Raw genomic sequence first — 22,736 nt, forward strand, 5'->3', positions numbered from 1 at the left:
CTGTTCGTTTAAGAAAGTATACCAAGAGAATGAAGTAAATTTGATAATAGACGTATACTGGAAAGATTGCATGCTCTACCTGAATCAAAAAGAAAAAAATTGGGTCTCACGTCCCTTTAATAGCTGTGGTTGACACGATAAAAGGGATACGCTCTGTGTAATTACCTACACTGTAAGAAAACTAAAAGAAAAAATAAACTATTTATAAAGATAATAATGTTTGTATGATACACCATTTTCAACTTTAAATATTTTGGTACATTGGCATAACTGATTAAAGGGACAGTATACACTAATTTTCATATAACTTCATGTAATAGATACTACTATAAAGAATAAGATGCACAGAGACTGATGCACAGAGACTGATATAAAAATCCAGTATAAAACTGTTTAAAAACTAACTTAGAAGCTCTCAGTTTAAAGTTTTAGTTGAAAAGGTAGCTGGAAAGCCCACTGCAAGTGGGAAATAAGACACTTCCCCCCTCCCCCTTCTTTTGCATATGAAAAGACTCTTTACACAAACAGGAGCAAGCTGGAGTAGGTATCTGACGGTATTCTCATAAAACTTTGGGGCTTGGTTAGGAGTCTGAAAATCAGAGCAATGTTATTTAAAAATCAGCAAAACTATAAAAAAATTTTTTAAAAAAAAAAAACCTTTATGGGCTATATAAATAGATCATCATCATCAAAACATTTATGCAAAGAAAAAATGAGTGTATAATGTCCCTTTAATTTAGATACCAGATTAAAGCTAAACAAGGATGTTACCATAACAGCATGAGACAGAAAAAATACAATGGGGCATATGTATCAAGGTCTGGCGGACCTGATCCGACACTGCGGATCAGGTCCGCCAGACCTCGCTGAATACGGCGAGCAATACGCTCGCCATATTCAGCATTGCACCAGCAGCTCACAAGAGCTGCTGGTGCAACGCCGCCCCCTGCAGACTCCCGGCCAACGGGCCGCCAGCAGGGGGGGTGTCAATCAACAGGCTCAGAACAGGCGGACTTTGTCTTTGTGACCGCTGCTTCATAACTGCTGTTTCTGGTGAGCCTGAAGGCTCGCCAGAAACACGGGGCATCAAGCTCCATTCGGAGCTTGATACATATGCCCCATTATGATGTTACATTATACAAACAAGTAAAACATTAACAGGTTTTGTAAGAAAAGTTAAACACACTATTGACTTGCATGGTGCAAAAGACACTGTGTGTACATAAATAAATATATAATGTTTATTTTAAAGGGAAATAATACACAAATGTTGGAGCATATGAAAGCGACGCAGCATAGCTGTGAAAAGCTGAATACAAAATATCACCTCGATATCTCTATATAAAAAAAGAAAGATATTTTACTTCACAATTTCTTCAGTAAACATATCCCACTGTAATGGGACTTTAAACAGCCAATCAGGATACTCGTCTCTGGACTTGCAAGGGCATGTGAAGGGAAGGCACTATCATGTTATTTCCCTCATCAGATTAATAAAGTATATTATGAAATCTCATTCAATTATAGTGAAATCTCATGAGAACACAGCAAGGGCATAACTAGACCTCACTGGGCCCAGGACAAAGCATGTGGCAGGGCCCCCCATTTCAACGTTACCCTTTCTAGCTATTTGCAATCTGCAGAAGTTGGGAAGACAGTCACAAAGGAACAAGACGAGCTATTATTATGAATCATCCTTTCCTCTTGTTTACTGTGTGCCATAGGATATGCACGTGTGGAGTTTACTTTTAGAAAAAAATGATGGCAGATTTTTCTGTATTGCAACACTGTTACATCCATCATATTGTAAAGGGAATTCCATACACTTTATTTAAACTTTAAGCCTTTCTTAGCAGAAGGGCCAGGCATGATGCAGCCCCTCCAGGTCTCCCTGTAGCGACACTATTACCGATTGTAGGACCAGATAGGCCCCCTAGAGGTGCAAGCCAAGTCTCAATTGTGAATTCTGAGACCCCTCTACTTATTCCCCTAGATCACATTAAAGCAAAGTGTGACATCAGCATTAAAGGGACCGTCTACACCAGAATTTTTATAGTTTAAAAAGATAGATAATCCCTTTTATTACCCATTCCCCAGTTTTGCATAACCAACGCAGTTATATTAATATACTTTTTACCTCTGTGATTACCATGCATCTAAGCCTCTGCAGACTTCCCCCTTATTTCAGATCTTTTGACAGACTTGCATTTTAGCCAATCAGTGCGGACTCCTAGGTAACTCCACGGGAGTGAGCACAATGTAATCTATATGGCACACATGACCAAGGGCTAAGAAATTAGCATATGAGCCTACCTAGATTTAGCTTTCAACTAAGAATACAAAGAGAACAAAGCAAATTTGGTGATAAAAGAAAATTGGAAAGTTATTTAAAATTCCATACCCTATTCGAATCATGAAAAAATATTTTGGACTAGACTGTCCCTTTAATTAAGCTGATTGGCTGTTTTTTTTCCAACATGGAGCTGACAGTAGATAAAGGATAACTCTTCACAGAGCACTTACTATTGTGAACTGAAGCCATATTGAAGTAAAATATCTTACTTTTTTATACAGAAATGTTCAGATGATATTTTCTTGTCATCCTTTTACAGTTATGCTGCATCACTTTCAAGTGATTTAGCATATGGGTAATATATCCCTTTAAGTATACTAGTGAAAATTATAAAATCAATAATAAATAAAAAAATAAAATAAAAGAAGTGTCAAATGAATAGGGCATAGTTAACACACAATTATTTTTGATAAATATACAAATAATGACAAATTGTTAAATCTATAAAAAAAAAATAATACAAAAAATATTTTCCTTCTGCACATACCTAACACTACTTGTAATTGCCCTACTTTAATTGATTATTTTTGAATGATAAATGAAGTTATTTCCATCCCATGAACAAAGTTATATTTTCTATGGGATCACTTTTTCTAAATGAGATAACATTTACTTGCACATTTTGAAGCAATTTACAAGCTCAGTGCCCTGTTAAAGGTCTAATAAATTTGTAATATATTTATAGTATAATTCATTCTTATAGGTCAAAAGCATACTGTTTAATTTAGTCATCTGTAAAACTAACAATGGCTAAAAAATAGTGTTCTTTTTGTGTTAAAAAGCAGTTCCACATCCTCTTTAAAAATGTCATCATGGACTGCAAGCCAGTTCATGCAGTTTAATATATTACCAGTGTATACTGAAGTATGTTTTCTGGCAATAGCATATCCTGATTTAATTCAGAATAATGACCACCTCATGCACTTTGACCTGCCATCTTTGATTTATCATTATTTGTTCCATTCCTATGGTTCTTTCTCACTTCAAATTCCTTCTTTTACCCCCTTTTTTGTCTTTTGTATTCATCTCATGCAGTCTCATCAAACATCCACACAGGAAACTACGATAGATCCATATTCTTGGTAATTTAAATGGATCTCTAAGTCTCTAAAGTCTCTAAAGCTAACACAGTTATTTGACCAAATCCATGTACTGTATGTTAACTTCTTGAAATACTTTGTTTAATTAGATACAAGTGGTGTTTAGATCCACCATGTATTATATTATTATTATTATTATTTTTATTATTCTTTATTTATAAAGCACCAACAGATTCCGCATACACTTGAATAGCAAATCAAACTTTCTAGATTGCATGCACTTTTAATAGAACATATTTGGTTAAGATATATTAATCTTATATTATTATCTTATCTTATATGTTATGTATATTTTATTAAAAAAAAAATTACATTGTTTATTTTTTAGAACTCTACGAATTTACAATATGTATTATGTATGCGTGTTGTAAAGAATGGAATGACTTAATAAATAAATATATATAAGCAAAAATTCCTCACTTTAAAGCAAACAGGGAACAGAGAGTGTGACTATATGCAGGCAAGTAAACAAGTATCTATTATGTAACACTCTTCTATAGTTGATCAAAGCAAAATAATATGATAAAAGGATCACATTAATTGCCAAATGTGTGAAGCTTACCACAGAGTCGGAATACCTGGATCTTAGAACCATACCAGTCATGGCATTGTATTTCCATGAGAGCTCTTCAATTAACACACCTATGGTAAAGTTAAACAGAAACTCAAAATATTTTGAATTTCGGTGATGAAGAAAGGGGAGAGTGGCTCAATCCGGAAGCTAGTTGCTCAACCTGATAACAACTACATAAAAAAATGTTTAACCTGTGGCAATTAATGCTTAAACTGACAGGCACAGTCCTCATATAATTGGACCCTAAACCAAATTAAATAAATCTGGAAAGCTTAAACATGAATGACGACCCATGCTAAGTAACATCCAACTTTATTAACATTAATACAAGAATAAAAAAGCCCATTTATTGAAAAAACACAGAAACAATATGTATGTATGCAGAACAAAGTTGCTCAAGTCTCAAAGTTTTATGATGTATAGTTTACTAGTCAGGGGAGAAAAGCTACTAGTCTAGAAGGAAAAAGCAGAGGATCGGGAAGTCTGTCAATGTCAGAAGAAAATGCAACTGCTAATCACTTCTGCTTACCTCCGGTATATCCAATATATATATACTGTATATATCAACAGATATATGTTTTAATCCTAAACATCCCAAATACAAAATGTGAAAATCTACATAACTGATGTTTCTAGTGTAAGAAAGTAGTTTGTTTTATTTTAATGTGAACTACAAATGTGGTAGGTCAAAATGTGCTACTTATGACCACTTTCTGATTTTGTATTATTTTACCTCTTGGGCTTTTGGTAATGGGTATTAAATAAGAAAACATTATAAGAACTGCTTTGCTGCCTGCCTAGTATATTGTAATAAGGTGTGTTTGCTACAATTAGCAGTGTGAGTGTTTAGACTTGACTTAAGGAACATCTGCTTAATATTACATTAAAACTCTGTGCTCTGACCTCTCCAGACACTTTATCAGGCTTCATGAACAATCACCATTTATGTTTGTCTGGAAATCCATAGAAAACATTGTTTTATCATTCAGGGATACTGATAAAGTATCCCTTTTGGCACAAAGTCATGTGTATTGGACACTAACTTTAACCCCTTAAAGGGCCACTAAACCCAAAATATTTCTTTCATGATTCAGATAGAACATAAAAATTTAAACAACATTACAATTTACTTCTATTATTTATTTTGCTTCATTTTTTAGATATCCTTATTTGAAGAAAAAGCAATGCACATGGGTGAGCCAATCACATGAGGCTTCTATGTGCAGCAACCAATCAGCAGCTACTGAGCATATCTAGATATGCTTTTCAGCAAATAATATCAAGAGAATAAAACAAATTAGATAATAGAAGTAAATTAGAAAGATGTTTAAAAATGCAGTATCTTTCTAAATCATGAAAGAAAAAATGTGGGTATCATGGCCCTTTAATTGCTGAGCTATTTCTCACGTCTGCTCTGGGCTGTTTTGGGAGTTTTAGATGCTGCTCACTTTTAAGCCCTTCTATAGCTTATTTTCAGTGAGACACCCACACATATTATATATTTTTTTCCGCAGACACAGAAGATTCAAACTATACTATTATTTTATGTATGCAAAAAAAACTGTGAAAAAATGCATATTTTTGTTTTATTCAGTTGTTAAATTTTATGTCCGCAAGAAATGTTTGTCTTTCAAATGGTGTGCCTTGTGAATTTCTATGGTTTAAGGGAGTTGAGATTAAAGAGTTTAAATACTTACCCCCTTCTAGCTTCCTTAAACTGCGTGTAGCAGCCTGACACTTCCTAGTTGTATGGCCTAGTGGCATCAACCGGCATCTCCAATTTCCCCAGCAGTTCCACTTGGTAGCATTGTATTCAGCAGTAACTGCAAGGGGGGGGGGGGCTCAATTAGCTCTGAAAGCACCCACCTCCATAATGACCACAATCAGCCAATAGAATGCGAGCTCAATCTGATTGGCTGATTGGATCAGCCAATCGGATTGAACTTGATTCTGATTGGCTGATTCCATCAGCCAATCAGAATATTCCTACCTTAATTCCGATTGGCTGATAGAATCCTATCAGCCAATCGGAATTCGAGGGACGCCATCTTGGATGACGTCCCTTAAAGGAACCTTCATTCTTCAGTTGGACGTCGCCGGATGAAGATGGGTCCGCGTCGGAGGTCTTCAGGATGGAGCCGGTCCTCATCGGATGAAGATAGAAGATGCTGCTTGGAAGATGATAGTTGCCGGTCCGGATCTACTCTTCTTCCCGGATAGGATGAAGACTTTGGAGCCTCTTCTGGACCTCTTCAGCCACCGGATGATGGATCGCCAGCCCCCGCTTGGGTTGGATGAAGATTTTGGAGCCAGGACGGATCGGTGATACCTGGTGAGGTGAAGACAAGGTAGGACGATCTTCAGGGGCTTAGTGTTAGGTTTATTTAAGGGGGGTTGGGTTAGATTAGGGGTATGTGGGTGGTGGGTTGGAATGTTGGGGGGGGTATTGTATTTTTTTTTTACAGGCAAAAGAGCTGAACTTCTTGGGGCATGCCCCGCAAAGGGCCCTGTTCAGGGCTGGTAAGGTAAAAGAGCTTTGAACTTTAGTAATTTAGAATAGGGTAGGGCATTTTGTTATTTTGGGGGTCTTTGTTATTTTATTAGGGGGCTTAGAGTAGGTGTAATTAGTTTAAAATTGTTGTAATATTTTTCTTATGTTTGTAAATATTTTTTTATTTTTTGTAACTTAGTTCTTTTTTATTTTTTGTACTTTAGTTAGTTTATTTCATTGTAGTTATTTGTACATATTGTATTTAATTAATTTATTGATAGTGTAGTGTTAGGTTTAATTGTAGGTAATTGTAGATATTTTATTTAATTAATTTAATGATAGTATAGTGTTAGGTTTAATTGTAACTTAGGTTAGGATTTATTTTACAGGTAATTTTGTAATTATTTTAACTAGGTAGCTATTAAATAGTTCTTAACTATTTAATAGCTATTGTACCTGGTTAAAATAATTACAAAGTTGCCTGTAAAATAAATATTAATCCTAAAATAGCTACAATGTAATTATAATTTATATTGTAGCTATATTAGGATTTATTTTACAGGTAAGTATTTAGCTTTAAATAGGAATAATTTATTTAATAAGAGTTAATTAATTTCGTAAGATTAAAATTATATTTAATTTAGGGGGGTGTTAGTGTTAGGGTTAGACTTAGCTTTAGGGGTTAATCCATTTATTAGAATAGCGGTGAGCTCTGGTCGGCAGATTAGGGGTTAATAATTGAAGTTAGGTGTCGGCGATGTTAGGGAGGGCAGATTAGGGGTTAATACTATTTATTATAGGGTTAGTGAGGCGGATTAGGGGTTAATAACTTTATTATAGTAGCGGTGCGGTCCGCTCGGCAGATTAGGGGTTAATAAGTGTAGGCAGGTGGGGGCGACGTTGTGGGGGACAGATTAGGGGTTAATAAATATAATATAGGGGTCGGCGGTGTTAGGGGCAGCAGATTAGGGGTACATAAGGATAATGTAAGTAGCGGCGGTTTACGGAGCGGCAGATTAGGGGTTAAAAATAAAATGCAGGTGTCAGCGATAGCGGGGGTGGCAGATTAGGGGTTAATAAGTGTAAGGTTAGGGGTGTTTAGACTCAGGGGTACATGTTAGGGTGTTAGGTGCAGACTTAGGAGGTGTTTCCGCATAGCAAACAATGGGGCTGCGTTAAGAGCTGAACGCGGCTTTTTTGCAGGTGTTAGGTTTTTTTTCAGCTCAAACAGCCCCATTGTTTTCTATGGGGGAATCGTGCACGAGCACGTTTTTTAAGCTGGCCGCTTGCGTAAGCAACTCTGGTATCGAGAGTTGAAGCTGCGTTAAAAATGCTCTACGCTCCTTTTTTGGAGCCTAACGCAGCCTTTATGTGGACTCTCAATACCAGAGTTATTTTTATGGTGCAGCCAGAAAAAAGCCGGCGTTAGATTTTCAGGTCGTTACCGACAAAACTCCAAATCTAGCCGTAAATATAATAGATTGTAATTATTATGTAATAATCTGCAAACAAGGTCTCATTCAAACTTTGAAAGATTTAAAATTTCAGCGTTCATAACTCCAACATGCAATTTTAAAAAAAAAGAACCTAAATTTTGCTCCTACTATCACACTTTAAATGCACACTTCTGTATATATGTATATGCAATATGTGATTGTCTGATGACTGTCACATGATATGAAGCCCAGCCCATCATAAAGGGTGTTCCTGTAATATCAGAACTGAATACAATGTACTCTAAGCAGTTGCTTTCCTGAGTGTATTGTCCTTTGAAAGTTAAAGGGACACTGAAGCCAAATTTTTTCTTTCGTGATTCAGATAGAGCATGAAATTTTAAGCAACTTTCTAATTTACTCCTATTATCAATTTTTCTTCATTCTCTTGGTATCTTTATTTGAAATGCAAGAATGTAAGTTTAGATGCTGGCCCATTTTTGGTGAACAACCTGGGTTGTCCTTGCTGATTGGTGGATAAATTCATCCACCAATAAAAAAAGTGCTGTCCAGAATTCTGAAAAAGCTTAGATGCCTTCTTTTTCAAATAAAGATAGCAAGAGAACAAAGAAAAATGATAATAGGAGTAAATTAGAAAGTTGCTTAAAATTGCATGCTCTATCTGAATCACGAAAGAAAAAATGTGGGTTCAGTGTCCCTTTAAAAACGTTTTTTTACATTTGTCATACTTTTTGGATTTATAAAAATACATCTAGCAAAAATATACAATATTACTAAGGAGGATAAAGCTGAACAGAAATTATATGGTCTACGATAGATCTTGGATTGTTGACTAATAGTTTAATTTAAATGGACATAAAACTCAAATTCTTTCTTTCAAGATTCAAATAGAACATGTAATTTTAACCAACTTTCTAATTTACTTCTATTATTACATTTTCTTTGTTCTCTTGGTATGTTTTGTTGAAAAGCAGGTACTCAAGTTCAGGAGCATACACGTGTGTGGAGCACTATATGGCAGCAGTTTTGCAAGAAAGTTATCCATTTGCAAGAGCAATAGATAGCAGCACTATTTCCTGCCATGTAGTGCTCTAGACACCTACTTAGGTATCTATTCAACAAAGAATACAATGAGAACGAAACACATTTGATAATAGAGGTAACATGGAAAGTTTTTTTTAAAACTGTATGCTCTGCCTGAATCACAATACGAAAATATTAACTTAATTTAGTTTGATATTAGGCTTAGCAATTCAGTTAGATTGGAATCGATGTCAATGTTAGTTATGGAGATTTGTGATGTAATCAGTGATGCATTTGGGAGTGTCAGATATCACATCATCAGCTATATACTTTATATACTGTAAATATAAGGTCAAATATGCACTTTCTAAATAAAAAAATATATCAAAATTTTCTTTAATTAAAGTGATAGTTACATGGTTTTTTTTGTATCACTATATCAATTAAACATGAGGGGCGAGATTACAGATAGAGTGCAGGCTTCGGTGCAGGCTTCAGCGCAAGCGCTGAAGCCTGCACCACCCGTAAATTCACCTCGCACATCAGGGTATTACATAAACCCCGCTGGCAGTTCAAAAAGTGCCATAAGTGGGATAAACTAGCGATGTCCAGAAATGAGCGTAAATACAAATTTCTGGAGTCGCTTACGGCACTTCAGGAACTGCCGGCGCCTAAGAAAATAAAAAAAACATAAAATATCCTGTAAAAGTCTAACACGCCTCCCAAAAATAAACCTGACACGTAAAATCCCTATGCCCGCCATCAAACCCACATCGGAACTAATAATAAAAATATTAACCCCTAAACCGACAATCCCCCACAATGCAATATGCCTAATTAAACTATTAACCCCAATCCGCAATTCACCCACATTGCGATCTACCTAATAAAAGCATTAACCCCTAAATCTGCCAACCCCAACATCGCAAAACTATTAACCCCTAATCGGCCATTAACCCACAACACAATAAACCTATAAAACTATTAACCCCTAATCTGCCAAACCCACACAACGCAATAATGCTAATAAATCTATTATCCCCTAAACTGCCAAAGCCCACAACGCAAATAACTAATAACTAAGCCCCCTAACCTAACACCCCCTAAATTAACCCCATTACATAAATTAAAATAAAACTAAATTACAATTAAAATAAAAACCTAACATTACTTTAAAAATAAAAAAACTAAGTTTAAATTAAGGTAAAATTATAGAAAATAAAAAAAATAAAATTACAGAAAATAAAAAAGTCTAATAGTACAGAATTTTTTTTATCAAAAATAAAAAAATTATACCTAATCCCTAAGAAAATAAAAAAGCCCCCAAAAATAAAAACACCCCCTAATCTAATACTAAACTACCAATATCCCTTAAAAGGACATTGCCCTAAGTTAAACAGCTCTTTTTCTTAAAAAAATACCCCACAGTTGCATAGTGTGGATTCCAAACCACTCAACTCTCTTCACTAGTTGCAGCAAAGAATTACCGCTCCTGTTGTTGTACCGCCATTCTCTGCTCCTATTACTGCAATTTCTTCCCCTGCTTCTGAAAGTATACCCTGGATACTATTACCTGATAAATATGAAGGAACTACTGATTGTAGGGGTTTTCTTAATCAGTGCGGGCTGCACTTCCGCAATGATTCTCACTCCTTTCAGTCTCATCAGTCAAGGGTCACCTTTATCATTTCCTTACTGAAAGACAAGGCCCTAGCCTGGGTCTCTCCCCTTTTGTAACAGAACGCTCCACTCCTGACCAATGCTGATGCTTTCATTTCTGCATTATCTTCTGTGTTTGGGACTTCTAGCCGTACTTCTGTGCAGAGTATTCTCTCCTGGATCTTCGCCAGGGCAATAGAACTGTGGCTCAATTTGCCATTGAGTTTCGCACTTTGGCACTTGAGACCACTTGGGATGGCAGTGTGTATTGCCTAATAAAATGTATACCTTAATACATATACTAAAAGCAATAATTGAACTCTTTGCTATAATTAATAGGTATAGTAGTTTATTCACAAAAGAAAATTACAATCTTAAACAATAATGTATAATAAGTTGTTAAGCAATACTTTGTGTTACATACTATAAGCAACAATTCAATTACTAAGTTGTTTAGCAATACTTTATGCTACATACTATAAGCAACAAATAATATAAATTTCTACATCACCAGATTTTGCATCATATATGTTCCACTTTGGCTGGGGATTCCCTTCAACTTCAGCCCGAACGATATAGAGGATCTGGGAGTTTCAGCTTAATATCCAAGCGACACAATTGCCCTTGAATTGAGAAATCAAATGAATCTAAGGTCCCAGATCCTTTATATACACTCTAATAATACTAATTCTTACAGTAGTTTTTGCAAAGCTATCTATGGGGCCTATTTAACAAAAGTCTGTCGGACCTGATCCGACAGTGCAGATCAGGTTCGACAGACCTCGCTGAATGCGGAGAGCAATACGCTCCCAGTATTCTGCATTGCACCAGCAGCTCTTGTGAGCTGCTGGCGCAATGCCACCTCCTGCAGATTCGCCGCCGCCAGAAGGGGGGAGTCAATCAACTCGATCGTACTCGATCGGGTTAAATTGCGCCAATGTCTGTCTGCCTGCTCAGAGCAGGCAGACAGGTTATGGAGCAGTGGTCTTTAGACCGCTGCTTCATAACTGGTGTTTCTGGCGAGTCTGCAGGCTCACCAGAAACACGGGCCCTTAAGCCTTATCCGGAGCTTGATAAATGTGCCCCTATGTGTCTCTTATTCCTGTCCAGATGTATCCAGTGCAACAAATGTCTCAACCACAGATGAGTCATTTGTTCTTTTAGCATACATATTGTTTTGTTCAGCATTTATTCAATTAAAACAAGTTATATATAAGCTTCAAGTCTATGCCATGTCAGGAACTCAGGATATCTTTATTCTATATAGATTCATAAAGGCCAAGAAGACTGGTTCACATTCATCACACTCTATATGGCCTGCCATATCACATTTGTATCACATTCGGTCCTTGAACCAATCTTCTTGACCATATGAATAAGCCATGACTTTCAAAGGTCTGCAGAACATTCGATAAGCCATGTAGCAATTCCATAACAATATACAAATTAGGATTGCTATCACCAATACTGGGTGAATTATCCAATTTAGCATCTGAGTAGCTGATCGCCAATATCCCATAACTAAATCCTGTCCAATTATAGTTGTGTATATAACTTGATGTTGCAAAGTCTGAATCAACAATTTTATATGTGTATTTACCAATTCTGATCTACTCACGAGGTAATGTAATGCTAAAAAAAATAAATTCCAATTGGGAATCCTTATTATATTTGGTAGCCACAGCGAACTCACATTTATATGAAGTTCTGGATGTAATATATAGGTCATATTTTCCAATTTAAAAGTAGTAAGATTAGATATACATCCAGCAAAAGGTAATTGCATATGAGGTATCACCTCATTAGTAACTATACATAGTGTTTGCAAAACTATTTCAATCAACATTTTCCATTGTAAAGGTATGATTGTCCGATTCCAGACATTAATAATATTTTGCAATAAAAATGGTTCATATAGTCTTGAATGAACAGTACATACCACTCCTATCATCTCTTCACATCAATTTAAATCATGTGTGAAATTAATATGGGTACCTTTAAACTGAGGCATCCAATATGCACCTCCTAAAATCATAGGTAAATCTATAAATTTGCACATAATATCTATGTCGGTAAAATTATATAATTGTACATTTCCTTTACATACTGTATCATTACAATTGATTAAAGCACTTTCCAACTTTATCTACATGCTGGAATTTTTTATGTTCAATAATTGTTTCCATAATCCTAAATTACCTGTCAGCAATCTAGTTTGAGCAGCATTTTTTTTGTTGAATTTGAGTTAATGTTTCAATACTACACACTGTCCAATGAATAAAGGAAGATAAATTATGATTTTAATCCTCCCCTCAATAATTTGTGACATTAACTAAATCCAATACATCAAAACTAATATCTAATTGTTTTTGTTGTGTCTTAAAAGTATTAGGCATCCATCTAGCCTGATATCTTAAAGCCTTGTTCATGCCTTGTCCCACATTATGTAATCTATTTGCTAAAGTTTCTATATCAACTCCATTCAGTGTTCCTGCCAATGTACCGTATGATCCTAACAAGGTATCATACCATGCTCTTCGGGTTCGTATTTTACACTCTGTTGTCGGTGGACATTGAACTTCTACATCTACAAAGATCTTTTGTACATTTAATCTAACCTTTCTACAAGTTGAAGGTATCCTTTTAATTTTTCCTGGATCAATAACTGTACTATTCTTATTAATTAAGATAATATATTGTGCCCATAAATTTCGATTACTTATTTTGGAAACATTATAGCACACAAAAGCATTCAAGTTTGACATATTATACGCAAATATTCCCTTGGTATACGTATAAGGTAGATCTGTGGAACTATTTTGTGCTAATGTTTGTATAGTTTGTATTCTTTCTTGGACAGTCGTCCATATATACCCCATATCGACTCCAGCACAGCGTATTGAAGTACAATTATGGATATGTATAGTTCCGGTATCATCATATAAACAGTAATTTGGTCGATACTTTTGTCCTGATGGGGGTGTCTTAAAATATCCTGGATTAACAGTCACATTGGCTATATTACAAAAGGTGTTGTCATAACATGTGTAATCCTGTTTTCGAATTTGTGTTCGATTCACCCATCCCCACCTAACAGTTTGACTTTCTTTCTGTACAATCTCTTCTCCTGGTGTTACGGCTTGTGCCCCAAAAGCTTTCCATGGAGACCAAAAACAAGAATTCATATACTGAATTTTAGCCATATCTGTAAAAGGTAAAACACAATTTTATTCTCGAAGTTAACATTTGTCCTCAGGTATATATTCCCATTGTTCTTTACCTGGTCTCATTACTAATAAAGTTTTATCATTGCCTACAGCAATTACTTCAGCCGCATCTGGCGGTCCTCGAAGATTTAAAAATCCATATTTTAGCACCTACATTTTAACTATTTGATGACCCAAAGCCCTTATCCCCTCTTACTGTTAATGTAGTTGGGGGTTCACCCTCTTCCATAGTTGCCATGAACAATGGAATTATCAACAGCTAAGCTATTATGTCCCCTTCTTGAATATGTAATATTTGTTTTCCATTGTTCACTAAAATTATTTTCTCCTTGATATTCAGCATCTATAACTCCTCCTAGTACTGATATACCCCTCATAGCTAAGCTAGATCTTGAGGCCAATTGCCCATAGGGTTCAGGAGGTATCTGGCATTCTATTCCAGTTTTAATTAATTCTACCTCTCCTGGTTTTAATTATGCTAAATTCTGCTCCTTTAAAAAAAAAATAGCCTCTGCTCCAATATCCACTAAAGTGGGAACTCGTTGTACATTATTGCCTTTCCAATGGATCTGCAAATTTACATAGGGGCGGTTATTAATAATCTGTAAATCTTGTGAGAGATTATCTCTCCATCGTCCATATTCTCCCTTATTTTATTTTTTTATTTTTTTCAAATGCTGTTCTAATAAATCATTAATTCGCTCTACCAAACCTGCTGCTTGCGAATAATATGAAACGTAATAATAAATTAAAATGAATACTGCTGCCCTCAGTACGTTCAGTGATTTAATTAATTAAAACATTCTTAGAAGAACTCAAGTAAAATAAACAGCACATTTTCTCTGGCAGCATCAACGTTCACTGTAGTTTATTGTCAAAACATTCATAAATTAAAATAAACACATATATAACCTTTGCATCTACGAATGAGCATCTCTGGCTTTATACACACTTCCAATGCACTATAATGAGAGCACCTGAGCAACTGTGTGGGGTGGGGTGCTGGAAACCATGAAGATGGTTAGTCTTCCTTTAAATACAAATACATATGTTTCTGCACATCTTACAAAATCATTTTAATAATATTACTTCTTAGGGGTGCAATAACCAGCAAAAGGAACCCAGCGAACTCAGGCTTAATCAAAAGGGTGAATTTATTGTAAGTCTCAAAAAAAAAAAAAAAAAAAAATATATATATATATATATATATATATATATATACCAACACACTAATATACAAAAAGAGGGGGATAAAATGATTATAGAAAAAAAATTAAAAAATGACAGTTACGCTGTGACCATCGGCTACCAGTCGGTCTTACGCGTTTCGGCTGGGTATCTTAGCCTTAATCATAGACCTAAAGGATATCCGGTGTTCAGCCTTAAGTAACCCATTTAATGAGACTCAAGGGTGAACAGCTGATGGTCATAGCGTGCTTCGTGGCTGAGAACTGACAAGTTAACGGTAATATGATATAGAATGTATACCTTACATGGGAGTTTATACTACATATAAGAATGCATGGAATAATAATATGTTATCATCAATCAATCCCGTAGGATATATTTAACTTGATCACATATAAACATTTAAACAATTTAAGTATATGTTGCTCTACAATTCATCTAACTAAAAATATATTCTTAGGGGTGCTACCAACCAAATAATTACACAAAATAGAATATTGCCACACATATCACCTAAGCTCATATTTTGCTTAAGCCAGTCATCCACTTACAAGTTGTCCCAAAGTTGACTGGTCCTAACACTGCAATGTGATGCCTTTCTGGGTTGTAACTTTCCTGCTGTAACTATATATTTCAACTTTACTAACATTCCCTTTTCATTTTTTATATTTATTATTTATTAGCTGCTACCTTCATTGCAGCTACTTCAGCTACATGTTGATAAGTACTCAACTTATCTGAAAGCAACCTATTATTGCATTGCACTACCATAATATTACCCTCTAATTCAGCAATGTGTATTTCTAATTTTAAATTACATTTATGCCAATCTTCTACTTTTTTATGTTGTTCCCTATATGCTGTACACATTATCCATAGCCTCTGTTCTTTTCCTCTCTCAACAGGCACTTCCTCTAATGTTTTAACTGCATCAACAAGATTAGCTTCTTTAAGAGTCAAGTCCCATTGTTCACACAACTACGCTCCTTTAGCTACCTCATGTGTCACATCATTATAAATAAATCATCCCACCCGAGAATAGTAACGTCTTTGACAACATTAACTCTATCATTAAACATCGTTTCCCCTAAATAAAATAAAACAATTTACTTTTGTGAATAAGTTCATTATTTTTTTATGATTTGATAGCATAACATTCGCAACCCACATGAGTATGTCAACAGTCAAATACTTAAATACCCCATGCTCGCCGCCAAATTGTATTGCCTAATAAAATGTATACCTTAATACATATACTAAAAGCAATAATTGAACTCTTTGCTATACTTGATAGGTATAGTAGTTTATTCACAAAAGAAAAGAACAACCAAAAACAATAATTATAATAACTTTTTTAAGCAATACTTAATGTTACATACTATAAGCATACTATACTATAAGCAACAATTCAATTAATAAGTTGTTAAGCAATACTTTATGCTACATACTATAAGCAGCAATTCAATTACTAAGTTGTTAAGCAATACTTTATGTTACATACTATAAGCAACAAATAATATACATTTCTACATCACCAGATGTTGCATCATATATGTTCCACTTTGGCTGGGGATTCCCGTCAACTTCAGCCTGAACGATATAGAGGATCTGGGAGTTTCAGCTTAATATCCAAGCAACACAATTGCCCTTGAATTGAGAAATCCAATGAATTTAAGGTCCCAGATCCTTTATATACACTCTAATAATAATAATTCTTAAAGTAGTTTTTGCAAAACTGTCTATGTGTCTCTTATTCCTGTCCAGATGTATCCGGTGCAACAAATGTCTCAACCACAGATGAGTCATTTGTTCTTTTAGAATACATATTGTTTTGTTCAGCATTTATTCAATCAAAACAAGTTATATATAAGCTTCAAGTTTATGCCATGTCAGCAACTCAGGATATCTTTATTCTATATAGATTCATAAATGCCAAAAAGACTGGTTCACATTCATCACACTCTATAGGGCCTGCCATATCACATTTGTATCACACAGTGCCCTTAAGGCAGCCTTTAGTAGAGGTCTGCATGAACGCATCAAAGATGACCTTACTTATCGTGATGTTCCTTCTTCCTTGGATGACTTTATAGCACTTTGTATCAGTCTAGACTCTCGATTCCAGGAGAGACAAGCAAAGAGAGACAGAACTCGGAGAATCCTTCCCTCCCGTCCTTCTATTCGTCCGGTCTCTGCAGTATCCTCTACCCCTTCAACATATCCAACTACCCCAGTAGAGGATCTTTCCTCTTTCAAACCCACAGAGTCTGAAAGACAGAGAAGAAGGAAATTGAGACTATGCTTTTATAGTGGTTCTAACTCCCACCAACTACATAATTGTGATATTTGCCCGGAAAAAGCCAATGCTTAGAGAATAACACTGGGATACCTCTAAGCATGATCACTACTAAAGCCCCTCACTCCTCCTGGATCCTGGGTACCTGTTACCCTTACCTTCCTTCAGAATTCTGTCCACACTCAAGCCTTCATTGATTCAGGTGCAGCTGGAAACTTTCTGGATCACCGTTTTATGATTCAAACTGAGTTGCCTCTTCTGCAGAAAAGACATTGTCTCAAAATAACTACTCTGGATGGCACTCCCCTTGGTTCAGAGTTGATCCATTTTGAAGCAGCACCCCTGACCCTGACTGTGGGGGTCATTCATACCGAACAGCTGCAGTTCGAGGTCATTCATTCCCCAGCACAGCCTGTCATCCTTGGTCTTCCTTGGCTTTGCATACATAATCCTCCTCCTCCTGGGGTACCTCCTGTTTCCACTCCTGACTTGCTAAGGTTACTCCTCTGCTCTGCATCCCCATAGCCAGTCTACAGACCCCTCCAAGTCTTCCCTCAGTATATGCGGACATCACAGATGTGTTTGAAAAGAAAGCAGCCGATGTGCTACCACTCCACTGTCCTTACGACTGCAAAATTGACCTCTTTCCCGGGGCCCCACTTCCTAAAGGGAGGACTTATCCACTCTCCAAAGCTGAAACAAAGTCCATGGAGGAGTACATCCAAGAGAACCTAAGTAAAGGTTTCATTCACCATTCCTCCTCTCCTGCTTGGACAGGCTTCTTTTTCGTCAGTAAGATGGATGGTGGGCTCAGACCCTGTATCAACTAAAGGGCCTTGAACAGCATAACTATCAATAATTGCTATCCCATTCCTTTGATCACAGAACTGTATGATTCACTTCAGAATGCTCGCTTCTTCACAAAGCTGGACCTACGTGGGGCATACATTCTAATTCGTATCTTCCCAGGCCATGGATGGAAGACCGCCTTCAACACATCAGGGCATTACGAATACCTTGTAATGCCCTTTGGGCTGTGTAACGCCCCTGCAGTCTTCAAGGCTTTTGTCAATGATGTCTTTCATGACCTCCTCAATCACACTGTCATCGTCTACCTGGATGACATCCTTATTTTCTCCTCCACTTTAGAGGAGCATCATAAAAATGTGAGACAAGTACTTTTACATCTCAGAGACAATTCTCTAGTAGCCAAACTAGAAAAATGTTAATTTGATCAAGTTCAGATCCAGTTCCTTGGTTATGTCATCTCAAAGGGGAGTTGAATCCTGCTAAGCTTACAGCGGTTTTGGAATGGCCCCAACCCGCTTCATTAAAGGAACTACAAAGATTCTTGGGGTGCCCCAATTATTACCGCAAGTTTATAAAGAACTTTTCCCAGTCACTCTACTCACTGAACTGACAAAACAGAACAAAGACTGTAAACATTGGCCTCCTGAAGCCATAAATGCCTTCTGTCATCTGAAAAAAGCCTTTTGTTCTGCTCCTGTGTTCCACCATCCTGATCCTGACCTACAGTTCACTTTAGAGGTTGATGCCTCCAAGATAGGGGCTGGAGCAGTTCTAACCCAAAGTGATCCTTTAACCTCCAAGTTGCACCCTGTAGCCTTTTTCTCTAAATGCTTTACTCCTGCAGAGAAGAATTACGTTGTGGGTAATTGTGAGCTCTTGGCCATTAAGATGACCTTGACTGAATGGCATCATTGGCAAGAGGGTACTGCTAATCCCATTCAGATTCTCACTGACCACAATAATCTGACTTACCTAGAGACTGTTCATCGACGCAATCCTCGACAGGCCAGGTGGGCATTGTTCTTCTCCCATTTTAACTTTGTGGTCTCTGATCTTCCTGGGACCAAAAACAAGAAAGCTGATGCCATTTCCCATCAGTTTCCTCACTCTAGTGATTCTTCTGAAGCTCTTATCGAACACATCATACCTCCATTCTGTGCGGTTGCTCAACTGAATACCACCCTTCTTTAAAGACTACAACGTGCCCAGTCTAGAAAACCTCCTGAAGCCCCCGTGGCTTCTGATATCCTTTTTGTACCTCAGAACCTACGCACTCCTGTGTTATCCTGGGCTCATGAAAATAAACTCTTAGGACATCCTGGTTTGACAAGGGATTTTAAGCTTCTTTCCCGACATGTATGGTGGCCTACTATGAAGTCTGACGCTCAGTATTATGTGAAAGCCTGCATGACCTGTGCTGCCAACAAAACTCCCCGATCCTTGCCTCCTGGCTTGCTCCAAGGATTGTCCTTTCCCAAACAACCATGGACACACATAACAATGGACTTCATTGTGGACCACCCTCCGTCTGACCATCATACGATTATCTGGGTTGGGGTGGATTGATTTTCCAGACTGGCTCACTTTGTACCCTTAACGAAACTGCCTTCTGCCCAAGAATTATCCTCTCTTTTTCTCTTGCATTTGGTACGACTTCATGGCATTCCTGTTAATTTTGTTTCCAACAGAGGTCCACAATTCATCTCTACCTTTTTTAGAGCCTTTTGTAAGTTGATTGAAACCACTGTTTCCTTGTCTTCTGGCTACCATCCTCAGACCAATGGGCTAACTGAGAGAGTAAATCAGGATCTCAAGGCTTATCTTAGGACCTTTGTTAATTCTCTACATACCAACTGGTCTGATTTGTTACCCCTAGCTGAGCTGGCAAGGAACACTCATTGGCACTCTTCACTATGATGTTCTTTATTTCAAGCCGCAGCAGGTTATCAGCCTCATGTCTTCCCTCTTTCTGCTCAATCCACAGGGGTTCCTGCTGCCGACTGACACGTTACTGATCTCCCCACTCATTGGCAATGTATTTGCTCCCAGCTACATTCAGCTGTCTCTAGATACAAGAAGTTTGCTGATTGTCATAGAGCTTCTGTACTTGCCATCTCGATAGGTGAACCTGTTTGGGTCTCAACTCGACATATTTGTCTATGACAACCCTGTCACAAATTAGGGCCTAGGTTTATCGGTCCTTACAAAGTCCTGAAAAGACTTTCCTGTTGCCTAAAAAGTGGCCTTGCTCAAAGCCCTATGCATACACCCAGTCTTCCACATCTCACTGCTCAAGCCCTAGATCAGGAATAGATATACCCGGCTCAGAGCTCCTCCTCCGCTCCTGGTCCATGGTGACCCTGAATATGAGTTGCTAAGATCCTGGACTCCAGATACAGGCACAGACAACTGCAGTATCTTGAACATTGGAAGAGTTACTCTGTGGTGGATCGTTCCTGGGTTCCTGCACGTGATGTGCATGCTCCATCTTTGGTGTCCAAATTCCATGCTGCTCATCCTTTGAAGCCGACTCTGGTTCCCGGAGGAAACCCTTGAGAGGGGGGTTATGTCATGCTGTGCCACTCTAGCTGTTGCTAGGGACACGGCGCCTGCTACTCTGCTCATTGCCTAGGGCTGAGTCGGCTCCTGTTTAGTGCGGCGGTGACGTCATCGCCACACGCTCATCTAACTCTGAAGCTGGTTAGGATCTCCTGTGGCATGAATCCTGCCCCTATATAAGTTGTTCACTTTCTGCCTATCACTGCCCAAGTATAGGTGTTACTTTGTGTGCTCCTGGGTGTGATCGTTATTAATATATTCTAGATTGCCATATCGTTATTGAACTCTGCCTGTCTAACTACTCTGCTTGCTTAACCCCTTAAGTGCTGATTGCCTCATTGTTAACAAACTCTGCCTGTCTGACTACACTGCTTGCTTAACCCCTAAAGTGCTGCATTGCCTCATTAACTCTGCCTGTCTGACTACTCTGCTTGCTTAACCCCTAAATATTGGATTGCCATACAGTTGCTGTCTAACCGCTCTGCCTGTTTATCCCTTGAATCTTTGGACTGCCTTACTGTTGCCGGACTCTGCCTGCCTAACCATTCTAGTGGTTTACCCTTACCCTTGAACTGCCTTACCGCTGGTTTCTTTACCTGTTGCCGTCAAAGGCTATCCTGTTTTTCTCCAGTCCCTCAAGTGCTTTACCCTTGAACTGCCTAACCGCTGATTCCCTATTTGTTGCCGTCAAAGACTACCCTGCCTTTTGTGAGTACTGCTTACCTTTTTTTGCAAACTTTCTCTGCCTTGGGAAATTCCCTATCATTCCAGCTTGACACCGGGGTAACAAGACTACTGGCCAAGTTTTGTCTGATAGTGGGATATCCCACGAGCATTACAGCTGCTCCTCTACTGATACACACAATAGATTAATAGGTTAGGAACAACGAAACAAGGTGAGCTAAGAAAATATAATAGAATCATATTATGTCTTTCAGGACTTTGAGTTTGCTCCTCTACTGCCCTGAAGACATGCACAAAGGGAATTAGTGACAAATGGATTTTCTTTAATGAGTGAATTCCAAATGAATATCAGATAAAAAACAACAAAACGCTTGGATGAAGACTTCTGCCGCCTGGATGAGGATGGATGTCCGGTCTTCGAAAACTGTAAGTGGATCGTCGGGGGTTAGTGTTAGCTTTTTTTAAGGGTTTATTGGGTGGGTTTTATTTTTAGAGTAGGGTTTTGGGCAATGTAAAAGAGCTAAATGCCCTTTTAAGGGCAATGCCCATCAAAATGCCCTTTTCAGGGCAATGGTTAGCTTAGGTTTATTTAGATTTTTATTTGGGGGGGTTTGGTTGTGTGGGTGGTGGGTTTTACTGTTGGGGGGTTTGTTTGTATTTTCTTTTACAGGTAAAAGAGATAATTTCTTTGTGGCAATGCCCTGCAAAAGGCCCTTTTAAGGGCTATTGGCAGTTTAGTGTAGGCTAGGGTTTTTTTATTTGGGGGGGGGGGCTTTTTTATTTTGATAGGGCTATTAGATTAGGAGTAATTAGTTTTTATTTTTTATCATTTCGTTTTTATTTTGTGTAGTTTAGTGTTTATTTTGTTTTGTAATTTAGATAATTGTATTTTCTTAATTTAATTTATTTTATTGTAATGTTAGGTTTTAGTGTAAGGCAGGTTAGGTTTTATTTTACAGGTAACTTTGTATTTATTTTAACTAGGTAGCTAGTAAATAGTTAATAACTATTTACTAACTAGTCTACCTAGTTAAAATTAATACCTTACCTGTGAAATAAAAATAAAACCTAAGCTAGCTACAATGTAAATATTAGTTTAGGTTTTATTTTACAGGTAAGTTTGTATTTAGTTTTAAATAGGTTATTTAGGTAATAATTGTAAGTTTTATTTAGATTTATTTTAATTATATTTAAGTTAGGGGGTGTTAGGGCTAGGTTAGGGTTAGACTTAGGCTTAAGGTTACGTTAGGGTTAGGGTTAGGTTTAGGGGTTAATATATTTATGTGGTGATGTGGGACGGTGGCAGGTTAGGGCTTAA

Source organism: Bombina bombina, chromosome 5 (genome assembly GCF_027579735.1).
Source record: "Bombina bombina isolate aBomBom1 chromosome 5, aBomBom1.pri, whole genome shotgun sequence".
NCBI classification, from domain to species: domain Eukaryota; kingdom Metazoa; phylum Chordata; class Amphibia; order Anura; family Bombinatoridae; genus Bombina; species Bombina bombina.